Source organism: Aotus nancymaae, unplaced genomic scaffold (assembly GCF_030222135.1).
Source record: "Aotus nancymaae isolate 86718 unplaced genomic scaffold, 86718_ANA_hifiasm-v0.15.2.pri h1tg000020l, whole genome shotgun sequence".
NCBI lineage: Eukaryota > Metazoa > Chordata > Mammalia > Primates > Aotidae > Aotus > Aotus nancymaae.
The window spans coordinates 34179185-34203790 of NW_026988432.1; the positions used below are offsets into that span (position 1 = coordinate 34179185).

At 36.0% G+C, this 24606-nt stretch overlaps 1 protein-coding gene across 2 annotated transcripts in view; it reads left to right on the top strand.

The window, feature by feature from the left end:
• RIT2 (Ras like without CAAX 2) overlaps positions 1-24606 on the top strand; it is a 375399-nt gene that overhangs the window by 33632 nt on the left and 317161 nt on the right. Inside the window, exon 2 of one of the 2 annotated variants that reach the window (XM_012440882.2) lies at positions 12470-12601. The exons of the other annotated variant lie outside the window; for it this stretch is intronic. The gene's annotated coding sequence lies outside the window, so the exon portion shown is untranslated. The remainder of the gene's footprint in view (positions 1-12469; positions 12602-24606) is intronic. 2 annotated transcript variants of the gene reach the window in all.

Genomic DNA, 24606 nt, shown 5'->3' on the forward strand with positions numbered 1-24606 from the left:
GGTTGTCAGTTATAAAAGTGTTTGCTACATTGCTCATGTTACAATTTGAATTCAAAAGATGTTACATGAATCATCACAGCCATAAATCCAGTTAGTGCTTAATCCTGGACAAGAACTGGAGCCTCCTGGTGTTACAGGATTCTCACTAAGAATGTAATAGTGATAAAAACAGATAAGATTTCAAGTTGCAAACGTCCAGACTTAAACTCAACATGAAGAAGTTTTTCCTTGGAATAGAAGTTACCAAACAACAAAATGCCACAGAGAAAAATGTTCAAGAAGAGAGCACTTTGGCCATGTCTTCAGTGATACAAGAAGAAAGTTTTGCCCCAATTGGGAGTTTGAATGAGATTTTATAACTACCCAATAGACTGGTTTTTTAATAAGATTCTGTAATAAACAACCTTACATGCACAAGCAAAATTTTGCCTTCTCAATACCTACATATAGAAAGCATTCAGGCATCTTTTCTATTTCCTGGCACTATATACCTATGATTGTTCTGACAGTGTTTGTAAAGAAACAGAAATTATAGGTTCTATTGGACTCAAATGAATCTTGTGTTTGAGCCTATTAAAAAGAAACAACACAGTCTTTGCCATTGCTATCTTGGGATGAAACAACAAAATTCTGAAGATCTCTTAGGATTTAACTCATGCCCAGTTCATTCCGGTAACATGAGTCTTCTTTGCCTTCTTCAGTATCGTGAGCTAGAAAGTGATGTTACTAGAGATATATATGGACCTCAGTGAAACGTTACCATCTTTATTACACCATCCTGGCAACTTCCCACCCTCAACCCTTACACATTTTTTAGGTATCACTTTAGCATTTACCAAAATTCAGTATATTTCATATTATACCTTTTTTTTTCTTTTCTGGTAATCCCATACTCCTCTTCCTTCACAACACAACAAACACCTTGTTAGAACGTAAACTACGTAAGGTAAGGTGTTTTGTTTTTCTTTTTCTTTTTGCTTTTCTTTCCTGTTAATTGCTGCTGTATCCTAAGCTTGACATTTAGTAGATGCTCAATAAAAAATTATTTAGAGAAAAAATGATCAATTTTATGGAAAGAATACTATAGTTATGCAGCTTTAAGTAGACAAACATCTCCTAAGCACTTAATGAACTGCAGAAATCAGTCAACACATTCTGGGGATGGTCCTCTTTCTGTCACCATTCTGTATACCCAGGTTTCAGTATACATTAAGTTTTCTACAAGAAAGAAATAATATATTCTCACGATCAGAATAATGTGAAGCTGTAAGTACCACGGTATAAAGTGGAGGAAATTGAATAGAACTTAGATATTATCACAAAAATGGACCTGTCTAGCAATGCCAACAGCACTCTAAAGCCAGGCCTATGCTTAATTGTCCTTCATCTCAGCTTGTTTCTATTGAAATCGCTCCCCATGCTAAAATGATAAAAAATGATAGCTAGTATTGCAGGATCTTGCAAATATCCTTTTATTCACTAAAGCCAAAAAGGAAATGAGCTTTGGATTCATACAAAATTCAATCATCTTCAAAAAGTCCATTTTTTCTCCTCTTTTCGTCTAGTGTAGCTTGAGAAAAGCAAGGGCATTTCTGCTCATCTGATGAGACTGACAGAGTTGTTAGACAAAAAGAGGGGGAGCCAGAATGAAACTCTGTGGCAAAAGGCAAAATGGCAGCAAACTGAAAAGGTGGTTGCAATCACAATTCCAACTATAATTAAATGATACTAAAAATAATATGCATGCATATTTAGACTCAGAAACAAGCAGTTATATTTAAGAAAAATTTACAGGAACTTCATACTTTCAATTTTGTGTTTTAAGACAGGATTCATTTTTTCTATAAAAAGTCATTCTTTATAAAGCAAAAGATATGTATATATGCATTGAGTATCTCAGGGCTGGTTATATCTAAGCCTCTCACAGTTTCTAAGCTAATTAAACATTAAGATTTACAAAGGAGTCAATTTCTTATCAAGGAAGTTAATCATGGACACACAGAAAAGAAAATGCCTACAAACATTTTTCACCATAACCTCTGTTCATGCCACTTCATGAAAGGGAAAACTAGTTTTGTTTTGCTTGTATCATATATAGATCAACATGAAAAAAAAAATCATTTTTATTGCTAATGGCGCCCATGTTAGAAATAAAAAAAAGAAGAGTTACTGACTTAAACATTAAATATAGCAGGGAATATAAGTATTCTTATTTGGCAAGCATAAAACAAAAGCAGGATATAATTGAACTTAACAACTAAGAATAATAAATAATTTAAGACACATCTTAGTACTGTTTTTAAAAGAGTCTTTCTAAATTTTTATTTTATTTTATTTCAAGTTCTTGGGTACATGTACAGGAAATGCAGGTTTGTCACATAGGTAAATGTGTGCCATGGTGGTTTGCTGCACCTATCAACCCATCACCTAGGTATTAAGCCCAGCATGCATTAGCTATTTTTCCTGATGTTCTGCCTCCCAGTGTGCTCCCACAATAGGCCCCAGCGTGTGTTTTTCCCCTCCCTGCATCCATGCGTTCTCATTGTTCATCTCCTGCTTAAAGGCAAGAACATGTGATATTTGGTTTTCTGCTCCTGCGGTAGTTTGCTGAAAATAATGGCTTCCAGTTCCATCCATGTCCCTGCAAGGGACATGATCTCATTCCCTTGTATGGCTGCATAGTATTCCACAGTGTATATTTACCACATTTTCTTTATCCAGTCTATCACTGATGGGCATTTGGGTTGATTCCATGTCATTACTATTGTGAATAGTGTTGCAATGAACATACATGTACAGGTATCTTAAAAAGAGTCATAAAGCACAAAAGAATAAGGGGTAATGCACAGTTTTGAATGAAATCCCAGTTTAGGTAAATTAGGTATGCAGAAAAATTGGGGACTCATTGGGGAACTTTGAACATAGCAGGAATTTTATATAATATAAACATTTACTGAAGTAGCAAGATGAGATTTATTAGTGGAAAAAAGTAAGTTACAAAATGATATGTAGAGTGTAATCTCGTTTGCTTAAAAATACATACATGTATGTATAAACACACAAATGTATGCCTACAAACATATGCAAAGAAAAATCTGAAGATATATAGAGAAAGACGTTAAGAGATTTAAGTGTGTTAATTGCTGCGTGGTTTCATTGAAATATTTTTACTTAAATATTAAATGAGTTCATTTTAGTTGATCTCTACTCTCTAATTACTGCCACTATTTTTAATGCTGCTTCTAAATAGCAAAAGGCTATTTAGTAATACCATCTGCAATTGTGTATTTAAAAAAAAGGCCTCACTTTGGGAGGCTGAGGAGGGTGGATCATGAGGTCAAGAGATCAAGACCATCCTGGTCAACATAGTGAAACCCCGTCTCTACTAAAAATACAAAAAGTAGCTGGGCATGGTGGCGCACGCCTGTAGTCCCAGCTATTCGGGAGGCTGAGGCAGGAGAATTGCTTGAACCAAGGAGGTTGTGGTGAGCCAAGATCACGCCATTGCACTCCACCCTGGGTAAAAAGAGAGAAACTCTATCTCAAAAAAAAAAAAAAAGTCCTGGTTTCTGAAGCAGTCTAATTTTGTTTTGTAAAACTACCCATTTATTAACCTTCCCTCACATACACTATGGTCCAGGCACACCAGGTGACTCAATCCACGTGTTCCTCCCTCTATGTCATTAATAACAACATTTCCTTTCATTTATCTCTGCCTATCAAATTCTCTTCCATGCTTTCACACTCTTTAAACTGCTACCTCTTCCATGAGACATTACTGGAACCCACAAATTAATTCTTATTTCAAATTACTTATGCACAGCAAATTTCTTTAAATGCCATTAGAGCACTCTTGTGTGTTATGGTTAGTGGAAACTAGGTATTTCCCCTCCACCAGCCTGGATTGCTGAAGGGGAGAGTTCCTAATTGCCATTCCTGGATGGCACGGTCCATATTTGATTTCATCTTTGTATCTACATCCACCTCTAGCTCAGTTCACATATGAAGATATCTGCAAAAGTGAATCCATGTTTAAAGAAGACCGTTTTAGTTTAGGCTTAGATAATCAGGCAGGATTATCTTTGGAGGAGGGGCTTAGTTATATGAAGACAGTGGATAGTAGAGATCAGTAATAATTTACATGTAAATGTGTGTTTGATGCTAGCATCACAAAGAAAGAATGACATCATGCCTTTAAGTGCCACACCAGATACATCCAAAGGAAACCGATATTGGCAACATTAAACTTCTTTGACATTTTCTGCTATTATGTTGTGATAAAAAGAACAGAACCGAGCAGCGGAAGTCAAAACTCTAGCACTCTAGCATTTGATAGTATCCTTTCACAAAGTGGCACAGTGAGTTCTAAAAACTGTCAGAATAAAACGAACAACAAAAATAAGCAAACAAGTGGAGTAACCTTCAGAGGATCAATGAGGACTGATCTCATGCTAACCAATGAGATGATAGCTGTCATCTGACTAAGAAGATGGGGGGTGGAAACATTAACTTTTCCCTATGATGCAGCTCTTCCACTTTTTAGAAAGCTGGACGTTGGCCCCCGAAGAGTTCTACACCCTAAATATTAAGTTATTGTCACATTTCTAGTTAGAAATATCAATTCACCCTAAGGTCATTTTTTAAATTCAGACACATGGCATCTGTTGAGAAACACCAAAAGGGTATACAGGGAGCATGATTCAGAGAAAAGAGGGAGGTAGAATGTATAAGACAGCTTGAGGTGGAGAATTATGCTTTATTCTCCTTTTCCCCGACAGCATCCCACACCTAGTGAGTGTTAAGTGTTAAATAACAAAGAAACAGAATGTGAGGAAATTTTCTTGTGTCTTTGTTTTTCCTTTAGTGTCAATTCCAGTAAGAGATTAATTAGTTACCACCTTGCAAGATATTGGAAGTTACAAAAAGCCTGAGAAAATGAGATTCAGAACAGGCAGATGAAATGCAGAGCAGAGCTGGTAAGGCAAAGATTTGTGGAAGAAAACGGCATGGGGAAAGAAAAAAACAAACCCTAAATTCCTCTGAGCAAGAACTAGACCAGCAATCCATCCCGGCTACTTAGTTGATGACTAGCTTGCTAATTGACTGTTTTGTTTTTCACAGAAACATTACAGGTGTAATTTCCTAAAGACTTGAAGGATTTCTTCTCATTTATCTCCAAGAGTAATGTCTTGTTTTCTTTTTACAATTTTATGTAGTCATAAAAAGCTAAAAAGAACTCTTAGCCCTAAATGACTGTTTGATTATTAACTCTGTCAACAGTGTCGTAAGCAAATTGATTTGGAAAAAGGCTTATAAGGGAGATCCCAATTCTGGAATTCTCTCGATGAACTGCTCAGGAACAAAAATACCACAAATTAGGGCCAGGTGCAGTGGTTCACGCCTGTAATCCCAGAACTTTGGGAGGCTGAGGCAGGTGGATCACCTGAGGTCAGGAGTTTGAGACCAGCCTGGCCAACATGGTGAAATCCCATATCTATTAAAAATACAAATATTAGCTGGCATGGTGGCATGCACCTGTAATCCCAGCTACTTAGGAGGCTGAGGCAGGAGAATCGCTTGCAACAGGAGGTGGAGGTTGCAAGGTTGCGGTGAGGAGAGATCACACCACTGCACTCTAGCCTTGGTGACATAGTGAGACTCCATTTAAAAAAAAAAAAATAGCGTATCTGCAGGATCTACAGGCATGAATAAATTATCTGAAAACTGATAATTCTTTTGTTAATAGCATGATTCAGAAGACGAATAAGTGAACAAAAAAAGGTATAACATGCTTCCAGTTCACCTGTCAGGTTTGGAGTCATAGACACCTTTGAGAGTCATGAAATCTACAGAAAGTCTCCTCTTAATAATGCTTTTAAACACAAAATAAAGGAGGTAGAATTAAAGAAAACAAACTGAATTAAAATAATTTGTTATAGTATTAATAAATGTAATACAGTAATGTAAGTGATTCCTTAAGCACACATGGATAAGATCTATCAGAAGAGAAATAACTACTGTAATTTTAAAGTATTAATAATTATTAGCAGCATCTTGAGATATCTGTACAATCTGGAGATAAGCACTTACGTGTACTGGTAACAAAGCCATGGATACTGCTAATGGTACTCCAGTAGGGTCAATATATTAACAATGGAAGAAAATACCATCAACCAGAGACTTGTTTTGAAAGGATATCCCCCAACTGTTAAGTTAGAAATAAAGATGTTCTTTTGGTCCCATTCAAATTCACAGCCAGCCCCCCCAACCCCCACCACCAGTTGAGAACCTGAGATGTTGCTGCATATATTTTGATATATACGGGTTAGAGTTGAAATAAAAGCATCGGATTCAAACAATTCAGAGTGATCATAAAACTTAAGGCTGACACTAAGATGGTTTTGAAAAGGGAGAATATTCAGGACTTTTAAAAGATATTTATTTCCAAATTTCAGAGAAACTGAACCACTAAATAAAATCTCACAATTAAAAATTTCCCTTGCTTATAGATGCAACAGAATAGTCTGCAAGGTTTATATCGCTCAGATGGAGGAACCTAGAAAAGTTTTGGTAAAAATACACATTTCACTTTGAAGCCATGAAAACACCAGGAAAAGCCAATATTCTTTTTTTTTTCCTATATTAAGTTGTTTCAGTCACATTTTATACAAGTGTAACAAGAAAAGGTTAATTACCAGCTTTTTTACAAGGTCTAAGGGATGATAAAACTGGCTGTATACAGAAAATAAACTAATAAATATGGAGCTGGCTTGTAATTGCAGAAAGCATGTGGACTGTTATAGCAATACCCAAATCTATGGGCAGACATTTAACTGACTGGATTACTGCTGTATTTCTCACAGGCATTATCATTCTATGAAATGGTTGCTCTGGTAATTTTCAGCTGAATATATTCATTGTGTTGGAGAAATTCACTACATAATAGCTGATGCACTTAATGAACACTGTGGTAAACAGGCAAATCATGTTTTCATATAAATAACAAGATCAATAAAAGCTGCTTCCCTTTTCCCCTGCTGCATTCGCTCTTGTTAAAAATATACCTGTGTGACCTGAGAACAAATGTGATTCTTAACTCATCATATTTCTTTCTTTTAAACGGCACTTTGCTGTTTGTAGCCAGCATAGTCTTTGGCACACAGGGACTCACTGTAGTTTTACTGAGTTAAATTGACATCTTTCCCCTTATTACCACATTCTCCATTATATCTCTCCATTAATATAAATGAAGAAATTAGAAGATAACCATAGTTTTTGTCTCCTGAACTATTTCTAAAAGTAGAAGTGAAGAAAGAGAAATTGTGATTATAGCTTTCCTTTGCATTCTTAAGATTTCAGTTTCTGGTGAAGTGATCGTAATCTATTGATTACCAATTCCTCAAACCCATATTGTCTATTTGACAGGATGGTGATATCATTCTTAAATAGAGACATGAAAAATCATTTTCCAGTTGAATAAAAATTCTAAAGCAACAAGTCCCCCACCATTATTTTCCTAGCAATATGTAGCATTGCCATAGACATACTTTCCTTCCTTTGCCCATTCATTGGGCATATATATTTGAGCAGTCCTCAGTGCAAGGCTCTTTTCTAGCTGCAGGAACTTAGAGAACTTACAGATGTATATTACAATATGATCCAATATAATATAATGATAATGAGAAGTAATGAGACAAAAATAAGCCACAACAAGAGGAGTAGAAAGTGGTTAGAAAGTTATTATCCTATTGTTCTCAAGGATATATTATCTGACAAAGTGGCATCTCTGCTGAGAACTGAAGGAAATGAGAGGAAAAAGCTTGGTGAATACTTTGTGAAAGAATACTCCAGAAAGGGACATCATTAAGTTAAAAGGTCACAAATAGAGCAGGGACCAAACCCAGAAGTGTGTGTAGGCCTTTGGAAAGGATTTCAGATTTTATATTAAGTGTCATAAGAAGCCATCAGAAAATTCTGAGCAAGGATTTAACAGGATTAGATTAATATTTTCAGTATGTCACTCTAGTTTCTGCATGAAGCATAGACAGTAGGTGGGCAAAGACAAAAACAAGGAGATTGGTTACGTGATAGAGACAAGCCAAGTCTAGATGGAATTAGAGAGATGATGATAACATTGTATTTCCAAATTAACAGAGATAACACAGAGAATTATTTAGAGCAATTCAGAGTGTTACAGGAAAGGGGTCCCAATCTAGACCCCAAGAGAGGGCTCTTGAATCTCACGCAAGAAAGAATTCAGGGCAAGTCCACAGTGCAAAGTGAAAGCAAGGTTATTAAGAAAATAAAGTGGTGAAAGAATAGCTACTCCATAGACAGAGTAGGGTGTTCCCAATAGTAAGAGGAGGAACACACCCACCTTAGGTAAAATGTTGTTTATATATAAGATAACAAAAAAGCAATGAAGAAAAAATCACAGGGAGATGTACTCTGCTACAAGGGTTTGTGGTAAAGGATAAATTTTCTTAACTACTATATTTTGCAAGAATTGATATTATCTTTGTTTTATTTTTATTATTTATTTATTTGAGATGGACTCTTACTCTATTGTGAGGCTGGAGTACAGTGGCAAGATCTTGGCTCACTGCAATGTCCACCTCCCAGGTTCAAGCGATTCTTCTGCCTCAGCCTCCTGAGTAGCTGAGACAACAGGTGCGCACCACCACATCCAGCTAATTTTTGTATTTTTAGTAGAAACGGGGTTTTCCCACGTTGGCCAGGCTGGTTTCGAACTCCTGATCTCGTGGTTTGCTGTGGGTCTCTCTTATTTCTAGCTCCTTCATAGGCTCATTTTCCAATAAAATAATAAATATAAAATGTAAAATTGCTGCTGTTCTCCAGGGTTCTGCTATTGCCCAAAGCTCCTCTCATTATGCACTCTCTCAGAGAATCCAAATGTTTCAGTTGGTTAGCCTAGTCATTATGAGCAAATCCCTTGAGGTTAGCTTTCCTGAACTTGAGTCTGAGCTCTAACCCTAACTACCTGTGTGATCTTGGGCTTCAGTTTACTTGTCTGTACTTATTCCATAGATTCATTGTGAGTCTTAAATGAGATAATTCATTTAAAGAACTCTGGAGAGAATCCAGCCTCCTGTAATTACTCAATAAATAGTAGCTATCTTATGCATCCTCATTAGATTGGTCAAGTACTAAGTTGTTGAATCTTACAATTTTATTTCCAAGTCACAGCGTTTGCCCAAATTTCAAATTTGTATTGTGTCTTCCATTAGAGCCTTGGATAGCTCACAGGCCTTACACAATCAACATGTCAAAAACTAAACCCATCATTTAGTTTCTTAATTATTTTCTCTTCTCAGTATAATCTTGCATATCAAAATTCTAAGCCCCCTCCTTTCCAACTATCTGAATGAACTTTCTCCTCTCAGCTAGGGGCACCCCAAAGTTAACCTGAAAGATTGGTTCAGGTCATGAGAGTAAGAGGGGGTCAGACATGCCTCATTATGCCTTCCTCCCTTTTGGAATTCAGGAACAGCTGATCAGCATTTAACAGTAACATAGACCTTAGGTCTGATAAGGAACATTTACAATCTATTCTATCTGAAGTGTGCTACCTGGAGGCTTCATTTTCATAATAAAACTTTGGTCCCTCAACCCCTTATCATAACCCAGACATTCCTTTCTATTGATAATAACTCTCTCAACTAATTACCAATCAGAAAACTTTTAAAATACACCTATAACCAAGAAGCACCTGCTTTGAGCCATTCCATCTTTCTGCAATGAACCCATGTGTATCTTACATGAATTTGATTGATGTCTCATGTCTCCTCAGAATGTATAAAGCTAGGCTGTGCCCTGACTATCTTGAGAACATGTTCTCAGGTTTCCAAAGGGCAATGTCATGCACTTGGTCACTTATATTGGGCTGTGTCATGTGCATGGTCACTCATAGTGGGCTCAGAATAAATCTCTTCAAATATTTTACAGAGTTTGACTCTTTTAGTCAATATTCTTGTTTTCAATTTGCATATATCCAATAAGATGGAAAATTAGCTGTTGCTTAATTTTCTCCTTTTAGTCACTCCTTTGTGTATGTGATGTCCTACTGGTTTTACCTTTTGAATACGATTTCTATCCTTCAGTTACTCATCTCTATCACCCATGTTGTATCCCAGAAACCCATCATTACTTTGAGTAAGGTTACACTAGTCTTCTGTCTTTCCTCTTTGCTTTTCTTCTCCTTATAGTTATCTTACTGAAATGCCAAGTCAACTGTCATGTCTTGCCTCCCAGGATCCTAAAACTCACTATGGCCTAAAGACAAAGTCAACTCCTTAACATTAATTTACTACAATCACAGGGATCTAGTTGCTGTCTACATTTTCAATGCCTGCTTCCAATTTTTCACTTAGGAACATTGATTTATATGTCCTTTCTTCTTTAAATGCTCTACCTCATTTCTACTCACATGTCGAAACACATGCTTAAATACAGTTTGTGTGCATTGCTTAATACTTAGCCTAGCCAATCTTCTCTGACCTCTAAGTTAGGTTAAATAGCATTTCCTTGTCAATTTCTCTGCCATTGAATCTCCATATTTTATTGTTCTTGTATGTCAAATGGACTTTGTTCTAACTAAACCATGAGCTTCTTTATGACACAACCATCTGTTTATCTTTGTCTCTCTAACACCTGACACCTAGGTGAATCCTAAGGCCTTATCTATATGCTAGTTGATAGACGAAGTTAATGAATATGTTATTTCAAATGCTCCCAATTGTGTCTTAAGATGAAATCCTCTGGAATATTTCTTCTGTGAGTACCAATTTGATATGTACTTTTAAACTCTAATGGTGTACAATTGCCTAGGACACAGTACTTCTTAAATGGAGGTTTACAGACCCTTGCTATCCGAGTATGAAATTTCCCTATGGATTTTCTTTGTGAATTTTGTGAATTAAATAGCCAATTATAAATCATTGTAAGCATATTCTAGATCATTCTGGATGGGCACTTTGTAACCCAGACTTACCACTTGGTTTCAGTTCATGTGGTTACATTTTTTATAATGATGATAATGCATCAAGTATTCAATTAAATAGATAGCACTCAACTTTTAATCTAGAATTAGCTTAAATTCTAGATTTAAATTTACAGATTCTAATTATCTAGAATCTATGGTGTTAAACCAGTGAAATAATTTTTGGAAATTCATGAGTATTAATGTGGACATAATTTTATAGCCTTAACATAAATACTACTAACTAAAAACCATGTGTTTTTTCTATCCCAACTACATGCTTTGGATTAAGCCTGTATCTGCATATCCAAGGTTTTCTACCTGCCCCTTCTACCCTTCTAAATTTTATTTATGGTTCATATCTTCACTCAAATGTTATTTCTCTATAAAACCTTCCATGATTGCATAATTGGGAATTACCTATTTCTACTCTCTTTGTCTTAGCTTTGTTGCCACACAATTTTCAATAGCATGCAGGAATATCTGTCTAATTGCTTTCATTTTATAAAATAAAAGAATGGGGTTGGTGGTGAAAATGGGGGTGGCATTAGTTCAAGTAAATAAAGAAGATAAAACACTTCGATTATTGTTAAATAATGTACAGATGGTTGAAGATGTGTTCCCTGTGATTCAGAACGTTCTACTGATGAGTGCACACAAAAGGAAAGTGTAGGCAAATAAAAACAAAAACCAGGAAAAAAAGTCTAGTTAAAATGAAATAAGTTGCTATTTTGTGATTTACTTTGCATGTTTAGAAAAAGTAAAAATGATAGCCAATGTTGGTGGTTCAAGCCTGTAGTCCCAGCTACTAGGGAGGCTGAAGTTAGAGGATCACTTGAGCCCAGGAGTTTTAGACTACAGTGAGCTTTAACTGAGCCACACTGCACTCCAACTTGGGCAACAGATTGAGACCATGTCTCTAAAAAAATCCCAAAAAGTGAAAGTGAGGCCGAACAGAGCTTATAATGAGCAAATCCAGTAAAATCTTATACAACTCACTAAATTGTATCTATTTAAATTGTGATTATGGGCTAGGAGTGATGGCTCACACCTGTAATCTCAGCATTTTGGGAGGCTGAGGCAGGTGGATCACGAGGTCAGGAGTTTGAGACTAGCCTGGCCAACATAGTGAAATCCAGTCTCTATTTAAAAAATACAAAAATCAGCAATGTGTCATGGTGCACACCTGTAATCCCAGCTACTGGAGAGGCTGAGGCAGGAGAATAGCACCCCTGCACTCCAGCCTGGGCGACAGACCAAAACTCTGCCTCAAAAATAAAGAAACAAACAAACAAACAAACAAATAAAACCAAAATAGTTTTTGTGAGGAATACAGAATATAAAATTTTTGGTTCAACTTTTAGGTAAACTGACTTCTGGCCAGTCACCTGATTAAGAATGAGAATTTGATGCTCTAATTGTGATTTATTTTGAAAAGTGTCCTTAAAGGGACCATTTTTCTTCTTTCAGAACTTCATTGCTAAGAGTGTCTGAGTTAAAACACATCACATGAACCCAGAAGAAAAATTGTGCAAGAAATCATATTGCTCTAGTGCTCTTTAAATGTTTTATGGGGACCTGCCTGCCATCTACTGATCCTAGGTACTTTATTCTGTCTGAAATTGCATCTCTTTATTTAATTCTTGTGTTAGCCTGAGTGAAATGTGTATTGCTTAGTAATAGGATGTAAAAAGAAATTTGTCACCTCCAAAATGTACATTACTTAGAGCTACTGCAGTCAGGGGAATAAGCTATTTTCACCAATAATAAATGCACTTAACTCTCTTCTGAAAAAGCTCTGCATTACTCTAACTTGAAACCAATGCTTAACAAATGTTTTCATTCGTTTATTATATATTCTGGTATATAACCTTCTGGTGAGTTGAGATTTCTGTAGTTAGAAGACGCTAGCATTTTTCCTACCTTAATTAACTTTCTTTCAACAAATCCAAGATTGAATTATATTTATTTCTGTTCTGAAGTTTGTGATCATCTTATGAGGGCATCCATCCATTACTTTATCAGACTTTATTGAATAAATTTTAAGGAAGCCATAAAATCATGTTTCTGCTTCCAGTATTGCCATTCCTGAGCTTCTAAGTCCCTAACCAAATCCTTTACCTTCTCTGGACATAAATTTTTCATCTGTAAAACAAGTGATTGAAGTTTTAAGACACGTTTTATTTTAAGACATTTGAAATCTGTAATGAGATGTCATCTTATTTCTTCCTATGACCTCCCAGCTCTTGTGGGTACCTAATAGACATTTCCATAATCATTCCCACAGCCCACTTTTGACTTACTGACATAACATGCCTAGTTGTCTGTTTAGTAACAAGATGAAAGAAGTATGCAATCCTTGATTTTGAGAAAAGTGTTTTACTTCTCATTTTCAAGCATCTTCTAAGCTGTTGTATAAGAACTGTATTTTATGTTATTAAGATTTCCAGAAAAAGTTATACCCTAAATAAAATAAAATAACTTATGACTCAAAACTGAAGTTTAAAGGCATTTCACTGGATTCCTGACTGAAACATATTACTAAAAAATAATCTATAAAACTTCTTCAACAAACTTTAATTTCAAAAGGGGCATAAAATAAATGACTTTTGTTAAAATTGTTAATGTCTTAGGGCTATCAATGTCCACAAATAATTTCTTACACGAATCAGAAGATATTGGGTTTATATTCCTGCATATAAACCAGAAATTGTCTACTCATTCATCCCCAAAGGTTACCAATGGAGCCAAGCAAGTTAGTCAATATTGGTCAACATACCAGGCTACGGGTATAGAACCCTGTGCTTTCTGAATTTGACTGGGAGAAAAACTCCTGACACAAGTATGGTGAATCATGTTTTAAACCACCCCTTCTCCAAGATAAATTGACAATATAATGATTCCATATTAAAATTTATAAAACGTATCTCTTTTTTACTCAAACTAATATTTACTGTACAACTTTTTAAGGAAAGGTCTGAGTCCAGCCATAATTTAATCTGCATAGTTTGATTTAAATCTGCTCTGCTGTGAACTTCTTTCTCTGGTTACAACCCTCAAGGAAAATATATAAGCACCACAGCCATCTCTTTGCTATGTCTATCGCTTTGATATGTCCCTAGCCTTTTTTATAAAAGATAACCACCATTTTCTAATTCTTGTTACTAAAGTCCATTTGTATTGACAGCCGCACACCCTCTAAGTTATCAATATCATATTTCTGTTAGAATGCCTTTATCTAATTAAGGCCTTATATGTCACTCTGAATCCCCATTTGCATGTCAGAATTACTTTTTTTCTTATTATGTGCCTAGTTGATGTTGTATCACTCACCCATATTTAAACATGTGGTGATTTTATCCTGCCAAATAAGATTGATATTTATCTAAAGCATATTGACTTTTCCCTGCTCTGTTCTAGATACTCTAGACTGACAAAGAGGCTATTTAAGCTACTGATCTTGGTCTTGTGGAGCTCACCAATTTACTGGTTTTCCTGAGGACAAAGCGTAGCTTATCAAAGTCTCTGAAGCAATACATGTAATTTGAGAATTCACGTTTAATATTATTATCCAATATTTATCGTGAATACAACATTAAGATTCATAATTCATATATTATAAACTATGGAATATAAGTCTCATCAAAATCTTTTCAGCCACTAAGAATAATGGATTACAGGCCATACTGTATAGGAATATGTGGAATGTATAGAAGAGGAAGAACTGTGATGTTTTTATTTGTAACTGGGCCACAACTGCCCGTCTTAAGGAATGATACCTCTTTTTTGTCTTGAAGTATAGACATTCACTCTCAATTTTTAAATAAATTGTGAGGGTGTCATAATACTTCACACAGCAAAATGTCCTTTTTTTTTTTTTTCATTCATCCATGTCCTGAATATCTACATAGTAAGTCACATAAAACATTAAATCCATGTCAACCTCCCTATGTTGTGGCTATTTTCCTTCTGTAGTTCAGTGAGCAGGAGAAAGTGGTGCCCAGGAGCTTCGCTTCTTCACTCCTGTAGCTCAGCAAGTGGGAGGGAGTGGCATCCTGTGGCTTCTATACTGTGGTTTGGTGAGCAAGAGGAACTGACTTGACCAGCAGCTTCTTCTCTCCCATTGTTTGGTAAGTGGGAGGGAGAATTACAACTCTTTTACTCTCTGCTGCCCGCAGCTCAGAGGGTAAGACCCTCACAACTTTTTCACTCCTACCGTTCAGCGAGTTCCAGGTTCTTGTTCTGCAACCAAGAAGAATAAGGTACTCAGACACTGGAAAGTGAGTAAGGCAGAGTAGACTTTTATAAAAGCTCTCAGCAGAGAGAGGGAACCCAAAAGTGGGTTGCCTTCTGTGAGACTGAGTGGGGTGTTTTTAAGGGCTTATAATGGGGAACTACTGCTGATTGGTCCATGGCGGAGGTCTTGGAAAAAGCACCATTCCATAGGTTAAAAGTCATCATAAAGAAGGAACCAATTGAGAAAGAGTGGGTAAGACAGGGATGAAAGTTCTCACTCTGGTCATTGACTCTATCCAGACCTGGCAGTTGGTTTTTAGGCTTCAGATTGTCCTTGGCTTAAAGGTCAGGTTTCACTGGGGACCTATCCCCGTCTTCCTAGGAATTTGTCTGTTTCCTCTTGCTATCATCAGTAGCATATAGAACTCTGAAAAAGAGTCTAATCTCTGTTGCTTATTATTTTTCCACAAGTGGTAAAAGGGTCCTGAGTTTTCTGTGAATATGTTAATATACATGAATCAAAAAAATTTGAGAAAATAGGAGAAATGGTAGACTATATTATGGATTTCTATTACATATTAGTCTAGTGAAAATAATTGTAAAATCAATATTCTGACAAACATAAAGGAGCCTGGAATGTCTTAAAGAAACAATAAATCAACCATCATAAAATAGTTGAGAGAACTGGTTTTAGAATCTGGAAAATTTGAAATCAAATTCTGTCTTGATCATTTATCAGTTATGTTACACTGTAGTACTTACCTTGCAGTATATTTGAGCCTCAGTTTCTTTAGCTACAATGTCGATATTATAATATCTTGGTCATAGGGACTGTTATAATACATTAAATGAGCTCATGGAAACACTTGCTATGGGAATGCCATGCTCAATTACTTAGATTCAAAAAAAATGCTGGGCATCTGCTCTCAACTATACTCATTGTAAACTGTAGGAGTAACAGTGATGCTTTACTCATGTTGGGGTGATCTAAAATACCTGGTTTTACATGTAACAAAGACAAATATAAATAATATAAATATAACAGTATAAAACGCACAATATCCTTTTCTTCCCATATGCACCAGACAAAATCTGCAATCATTGTGTTTTAGTTCGTCTACTTATTTTTTTCTGTATGATGTTTGTATGACTGGGGTACATTTTAATTTATTTTCGTGTGTCCATATTTTGAAAATTTCAATGTTAATTAATCATTTCCTCAATGGAGTTAACATCATTGGCATCAAAAAGGTGGTAGGTTCCAGCTTAGTAATAGACACCAGACACAATACTTCCTGGAATGATATGAAGGCATAGCTAGTTCTCTCACAGCATCTCCCAATCCCATAGCTAACCATTTGGGCCCTTAACTCTAAGTGCAATTTTGTCTGCTGGATTATTCTGGTGTCATTGTGACTGTATTGTGGAACTTGGAATGAAGTGTTTCATTACAAGATTAGTGGCATTCAGACTCCCTAACTATGAGGAAGTTTTATTACTCAATCATAACATCAAATGTGCTTGACTGGGAAGATAGCATCATATGGCAGAGTAATACTGGACAGGGTATCAGGAGACCTTGATTCTATTTTGAGTTTTGCTTTACTACATTGGATAACTCTCATTCTCTGTGAACTCTGATTTCTGATTCAGGGAGTTGGAATGCTATTCTCTCTAAAGTGTGCTTTAGATCTAAAATTCTACTGTTATCTATAAAATACTTCTCAGATCTTTTCAAGTTAATTACTTAGTTAATATGCTGTGTTATCATGGATGAACTTCAGTTCACAAAGGGAATAAAGACTGTGCTTTAAGCCTAATTGTCCCTAACATAAACTTCCTGGAACTTCTCTAAGGAGGCCTTCTTAAGCCTCCAGGGTGGGGTTACTTCTCACTTGTTGCACATGTCTAAATCCTAGACCTACTCTAGGACATCCCTTAAAATCAAGAGTTGCTGGAACCTGCTAATTAATTAATCCATACACATGTTAGGCAGAAGCTAAAGCCAGGCCATATGCTGTCCTTTCTGTGAAATAAAAGAAAAAAAAGTGTAAGAATGATTTTCATCCATACAAAGAGCTCACAGTATAACTGGAGAAATTTCACATTTCATAGGGCAATAAAACAAATCAAGTTAGTAAGTGGTCAAAGTAATTTAAGTCAAATAAGTGTTTACAGAAATTAGAAAGGAGATATTTCATCAGTGTCCCTCAGTTGTCAGTGCTGCAACTTTTGTATGCAAGATGAAACATTGAATTGAATTGATTTAGATAGGTGGAGAGATCAATGAACTCTTAATTCTGTTTGCTGTCCTGTTTCTAACCTAATTATTCTATACTAGTCCTAGATATACTATCTTGTCTATGCTAACTGCTACTAACCCCTGATATTGCTCAAGCTTGGACCAGTGTAAAATCCCTATAATTTGAATGCTCTACCCAAAACGAGAATAACATTGTGGTTTTCAATGAAGTCTGCTTCTACCTTGTGAGAGCTGTATGTCCATAGGGAATTATTTAAAGTTTCTGAAACTCACTGTTGACATTTTTAAAACAGATAAATAATTATACCCATGTCATAATGTCATCGTGGGGATGAATGAGATGATGCATATAAAACCCTTGCAAGAAAGATTTGCACATTGTATGTCCTCAATAAATACTAATAATGAATTCTACTATCTTAAAAATATGGTCATGCCATTCCTCTTTGGAAAAAAATATGGAGGAAATGTATTTCATTTCCATACATCTTCAAGCCTACTGCCCCTGTGCAAACTTGATTTTGGTGTGAGGCCAGTAGGGAGGAACAGCTATGTTGAAGATTGGAGACAAGTGGTTCCTGAGGAACAAAAAAAGACAAGAAACAATATTGATAATAGGTTCAAGCCTTCAATGTATTGAAAAATAAAAAAGCTATATTTTTTTCTTGAGACAGGGTCTCACTCTGCGCATCCAGACTAGAGTGCAGTGGTGTGATCACAACTCACTGCAGTCTCGACCTCTCAGGCTCAAATAATTCTACCACCTCAGCCTCCTGGGTAGCTGGAATTACAGGTGCACACCATCATGCCTGGGTAATTTTTGCATTTTTTGTAAAGGCAAGGTTTTGCCATGTTGCCAAGGATGGTCTCAAACTCCTGGGCTCAAGCAAGCTGCCCACATTGGCTTGTCAAAGTCCTGCAGTTACAAGCATGAGATACTGAACCCAGCCAGAAGCAGTTATTTTTTTATAGACTTGAACTTTCAATGACAGTGTGATGTTTGTAAATGATTCTTGTGTTTGTGTCCTGCACACTCACATACACAAACAAGGACACATCAAATCTTCTGTGTGTAGTACAAAAGTGCATCTCAAACTTCATTGTACATTTGAATTCTCTTGTTAAAATTAGAATCTAATTTAGTAGGTTTGGGATGGAGCCTTTAGTGTCTGCATTTTTGGCAAGCTCCCAGACGAATCTAAAGCTGGATTATTCTTTGAGTAGCAGATAGTCTAGAATTGATATGTCTAAGGATAGTAATTCACACCTAGGCTTCTCATGCTAGTCACTTACTTGATCATCCTTTCATAGATTCAAAGGTAATTTTTGTATCACTGTACATTCCAGTGATTTTAATCATTTGATATTTGAAATACATAAAAAAGAGAATGTGTCAACATTACTACCAACAAAGTTACAACCAAGCTTGTGCTTCTAAACCATGTAGGATGGCAGCAAATTACTTGGCTGCTAAGCCACTACTCAGTTCATTTTTTCTTAATTAGCACTTTAATTTAGAGATAATACATTTACCAGATGCTATGCCAAAATAAAAATCTTCTTGATACATTTCTAGTTTTCTTTGTTTGCTCACTGTATGTTTCCTCTTCTCATACAGGTCTAGAAAGTCCAAAATTATATTATATGTTGCCCAGGTAAGACACACCAAAATCCTCCCAAGGATGGTTGTCTTCTGAGATCATTCTAATTTCTTGGCCCAAGCCATTTACTACATCTCGTTCTACCTTACATGACATACCAAAAAAGAAAAAGTGTCAATCACTTGGAAGATTACCTCCATTGCTAGAGAAAATAACATCTGCTGCCCCATAATTGTTTATGTTCCTGGATGGAGTGTGGAAAACTATAGGATGCTATACCTCAAATCTTAAACCCACACTAAATGTCATCTGTTCTCATGGTAACTAAATATTGAATGCCAGTTTAATGCATGTTCATGCACATGCGTGCACACTCACTAGATCCTTACCAAAAAACTATTCAAAATGATCCATGTTTAATATTCCAAATTCCTTTGTGTTATTGGGATTGTGTTGAAACATGAGATTCATAGATGCCTAACTTTAATAGAAACTTGCCCTTTTTCAAAGCGAAGTAATATTAAGAAAGTATGTAGTGCTATTTGGAAAGAAAATGCTGGAGATGAGGTTGACAGTTTTATAGCACTGGACCTTGTCTTATTTGCAGTAACTCATTTTATATATAGTGCTTCACTTTGAGAAAGCCAAGGGCTAGAGGCCTCTGTGATTTAACTCAAACAATAAGTAAGATCGTGGTATCAAAGAGGGCAGAAAATAGGTCTGCTGATTAGAACAATATATTATAGGACAAGAGAAGACATGGAAAAAGAAAACTTGGATATAACAAATATGAATAAGCATTTCATACTGTTAGCTGGTCCTCCTGCCTAAAGAAATACATAACTCAATGTCCTATATCTACAAATAGTCTCCACTGGCAATCCATATTTATATACGTCCTCCCGCCCCCCGGCCCCACCACCTCATCCTGCTGGATGGTTAGACTTGCTTATGTACCCTTCATCATCAGAACAAGAACAGGAATTTTATTTTTTCCAGAACTCACACCATGGAAAAGCAAAGTCCCATGAATAGAATTAAATCAAAGTTTATAGTGGAAATTTGTGGTATCAGGGGCAAGAGTAAGGAAACAGGCAATTTACTTTGTTTACTGAGGGTAATTCAAAGATCATGGCAATTCTGTTAAGTCAAAAGCTATTGTCCTGGTCATTGCTCCCTGGCCAAACCCCAGGGGATCCATGACTGCCAGGTCCTTACTAATGCCTGGAGCAACTCAAATGTGTACAGTGCTTAGAATTCATCTCTGTAGTCTCCGTAGACTTTGGCTTTTGTTCTCAAGCCCAAGATTTCAAGAGCGCAAATTCTTTACTATGGTTATGATTTATTTCTTCAATATGTTCAAGGTGTAATAAAATGGCTGTCAAGTGCTGACTTCTTGTTTCATAAGTGCCACCACTTACACTGGCCCCTATTGGTCATTTCTCAGCCTAAAATATGATGGGTGATAGAATTTCCTTTAAACCATAGTTCCTGTAAATTCCTATTTCCCTAGGAGAAAACAGCTCTGAGAAGCTTCCCAATAATCTTTTGCAATAAATGTTTATTAGTCTTGATGACAGTGTCTGCACAATCTTGGATGGAATATTACTTTCATCATTTTTTTTAGATTCAATGACCTCTAGTATTGATGAGTTTCACGGGATTGGCTTAGCTTTCCAGAGAGCGCTGGTGATTCTTTAATACCCTGGAATTTGTCTTTATCAGTGACTTTTTAAAGTATAAATATTAACTGTATTATTAAATAATAAATATATTTTTGTGCAAAAATTTCCTGGTAAACTTAGGCTTCTGCATGTGTAATAACAAGAGACAGTTGTTGCTTGTCCAGTATGAGTAGATGTAGGCATATTATTGACATGTCCTCACTTATTTTTTACTTTTGCAGACAGGACTGGACTCTGTACATACACACTCTCATGTAGATCATCCACACATGCCATGGAAGCCAATAAAATTCAGAGAAAAACTGAGGGCTTAGGTGTGGAATTAACCTTTACAAAATTCTAATTTTTAGGTTACTATTTCTAACCCATAACTTTAAAGTTCTGCGTGCCAACCCCAAGGTACCTGTCTTCCTGTGTCATTTAGCTTACTTCTCTGCACTCACATCCTTGCCTACTAGACCCGTGGTATACAGTTGAAGTTTTATATTCCATGGAATCCACATCCTTTTCTCCAAGACATGTGCAAAAACATTCATAACCAGTCTTCCAGTAAAATTGCTAGTACTAAATAATGTCATTTATTTAATGTTACACTTGTGGATTTTATCTTTGTGTTATATTTTAAACGACATCTTTTTTTCAAACACAGTGAAGAATTCCTGTTGTCATTGTGTTCAGGAGTTACTAAAGGAGCTATAAAAAATGTAGCATGAACCCTCCCTTTTGTGGATAATGATGACTCTATTTTATTTAATCATTTCTGACTCTTTTCTGGATAACTTGAAGGATATCATGGGCACCCTCTTTTGATTTAGGGGTAGATATACTTGAAGTTGAGAGATTGTCTTAACTAATCTGCCTCTAATTCAGCTTTTGATACAGAGTTGTCAAGCACTCACAACCATAATTTCCATCTTAGTGTCTTAGTGCCATTTCATCATTGTTTTCATCACCAGACATCCATCAAGCTCTCCCAGAGGCCATGTCTCTGGAGGAGACCCCATGGGGAGGGCTGAGAGAATTATACAGTTTATGCAGCTTTTCTTCATAAAAATATGGCTGGTTCTCAATTTTTTGAGATAGTTATTTGTATACATAACTAAGAAGCCATCACTGATTTATCAGGTTGTTCTTCTCCCATGAATATGACCTTAGTCTATGGCCTTATTTTCAGAAAACATAGAAAATGTAACACCAGGATCAGCTCATACGCTTTTTAAATAACAGTGTGTCAGCCCCTAGCTACTTTCACAAGTCTGAAGGGTTATCCATGAATTGATGTATTTAATAGTAACCAAGGTCAGTCTAATGCACAGTTATATTTGAAAGCTCCAGTGTAGATGAAAACAATCAGCAGATTGAAAACCACATATATCACCATGAAGGCATCTCTACAGGTTCAGGATTTCTTCTTGGTTTTGCAGGTTCACAAACAAACTTTTATGAATGCATCATGGGAGTAACAAAATCTGTAAGACTAATTCATTCTAATCAATTTAAAATTTTAAGAAGCAAAATGGTCAATTTACAATGAGAGTTATTCTTTTGCAAATTACCTTATTTTCTGCTATTTCAGGAAATCCTTCTATTATCAAGGTACCAAGCAAATGGATTAGGAAAGCAGAAGGGTTTTAGGGCATAAAACAGCATATAAGGAATTGAAAAGAGCTATGGAAAATTTTACGCAGCATATCCTGTCTTCCTGATTATTAAAATACTTATTTTCCAGATATCATTTATCTCCTCCATAGTCATTGCTGAATGAACCTTCTGGCATGTAATTATGCTTCAGTTAATAGTCTCGAGTCCATATAGACCACCTTTCATTATTATGTCCTTTTTTTTATTTAAACATGTTACTCGACACAGTCCAATTTAGCTATTAGGAGTTAAAGATTAGTCTTTAGTTAAAGATTAGTCTTTCTGAGATTTAGAACTCTTCCTAATCTTATTAGTAACACATTATAAATTGCCTCAAAAAGACACCTTTCGACCTTATTTTGAAATTCTTTCTGTCCCCAGCTGGGGACCATCATAATCCTGTCTACCTTCAGATCCTTCATTTTTGTCAGAAGGGATATTGATACTGACCCAGCAGCACACTCCAGTCTTGGCATTCTTACATCTCAGACATGCATTTACAGACAGAATGGCTCAAATCTGGGGGTAAGGACAAACAAAGCTACATTTCCACAAAGAGTTGATTTCACAACTTTTACCCTCTCCGTGGGGAATTGCAAATGATCAAAGTGTTCTATTGTGTCCAAATTCTGCCAATAACTCTGCCTTGGGAGCATTTAGCTATTAGTAAAGAAGGTAATGATAGAAACTGATATGACGGGGTCCAAAATACATTTGTATGACTCTATTATAGGCAAGTATGATTAAAGCAAGTGTTCAGATTCTGCAGTAGATTATACTATTGGTTTCTGCTGTTAAATGGATGTAAAGAGAAAATTTCTTCCAGAAAGAACTCATTTGTATATGAAATCATAAAACAATGCTCCATCATCTATAATTTAAATATAATTTTTTACTAATCCATGTATCTGTCAATATTTGATAATGCCCATGTTTTCTTTACCATCTTTTAAAACATGTAACATTTTCATAACCAAATCAACAAATATGAGGTAGAACATTCAACTACTCTCAGAATCACTTTTGGGTGGGGTAAAAATATTGAGTTTCTTCATCCCAGCCCTCCAAACAGAATAATAAAATGATGAAGATAACAACAAGTATTTATTAGTTCCTTTATGTGCCAGTCATTATGCTAAGTTTTTCCCTATCATCCCATTTAATCCTTGAAACAGTTCTATACCCATTTTATGCATAAGAAATCTATTGCTGCTTAAAGGGGTTATGATAGCTTTCCATAGAAGCTATCATAATAATGAATGTAATAGTTCGGAGTGTAGGCTGACTGCCTGGGATTGAAATCCAGTTTTGTGTCTTATTATGCAACTTTGGACAAGTTTTCTAACCTCCTTGTGCTTCAATTTCCTTATTTACAAAGTGAGCATAGCTTATGTACCAGGCTCTAGGGTTCTTGTTCACAAAGCTACCACTAGTAAGTGTGTAAATTACTTAACAAAGAATTTAGACAGCATTTACTAAACTAATCCACACAGCTAACAAGGAGCAGCATTGTCATTTAAATCCTAGTACCCTGACTTCAAAGCCGATACCCCTACAATGTGGCCATAGGAAAGAGGATGAAGAACATACACCAGGCAGTATTGGATTTAAATAGTGTTTCCCGTTAAAAGCAGAGAGGGCTTTGGCAAGTTATTCAAACCTCTCTGGGCCCCCTTTAATTATCTACATAAAATAGTATCTATCAAAAAGTGCTGTCAAGACTTGAAAAAATATGCAATGTGCCTCTTTTGGTGGGAGAGACAGAACTGTTATCTCCTGCTCACTTCTGGCTACTTTCTCTACACTTTTTTTTATAGGCTACTTAGAGTCACAGACTTACATGTATTATTAGAGTAAGAAAGAAGGCAGAGAATTAGTGCTAAAGGTAATTAGATGTCGTCAAAGACTGGGAGGATCAGGTAAGTTCTTAGGAAAGGGAAACTGAGCTAAATGTTATGAGTTTAAATACAGAAGAAAGAGATGAGTAGATAAGAGACAAGGCTGGGGTAACGTCAACAGTGTGGAAGGGAGAAGTTTGGATAGGTCACCAGCCCCTGGACTTTTTTGTTCAGATTCAGGCTAACAGATTAGGAAGATTTTCTGAGTTTCAAACTAGGGAGTTTGGAACTGATCCTATGTGTAATAGAGAGTTTTATATAGGAGGTTATGTGATAAAGCTCA